This window comes from Phaseolus vulgaris, chromosome 2, assembly GCF_051622355.1.
Source record: "Phaseolus vulgaris cultivar YP4 chromosome 2, ASM5162235v1, whole genome shotgun sequence".
In the NCBI taxonomy this organism is placed as follows: Eukaryota; Viridiplantae; Streptophyta; class Magnoliopsida; order Fabales; family Fabaceae; genus Phaseolus; species Phaseolus vulgaris.
Genome location: NC_143499.1, coordinates 10,812,501 through 10,812,731, shown reverse-complemented (window position 1 = coordinate 10,812,731; position 231 = coordinate 10,812,501).

The following is a 231-nucleotide window of genomic DNA, read 5'->3' as shown; positions in this document are numbered from 1 at the left end:
AAAGCAAAAAACATATGGACAACATGAACAAGTGCTGAACAACACAGAAATAAGAAGAACACAAACACAAAAATGAGAGAAGACACTTAGCTCTTGTAGAACCTATGCTCATGATACCAAATGATGGATTTGTGTCTCCTTTCTTGGGGTTTTTGTTGATGAATGCGGAATTTCCATGGATTGATGGTGGAACAAGGCTCTCCTAAGAGTTGTGATAGCCTTGGAGGTGCA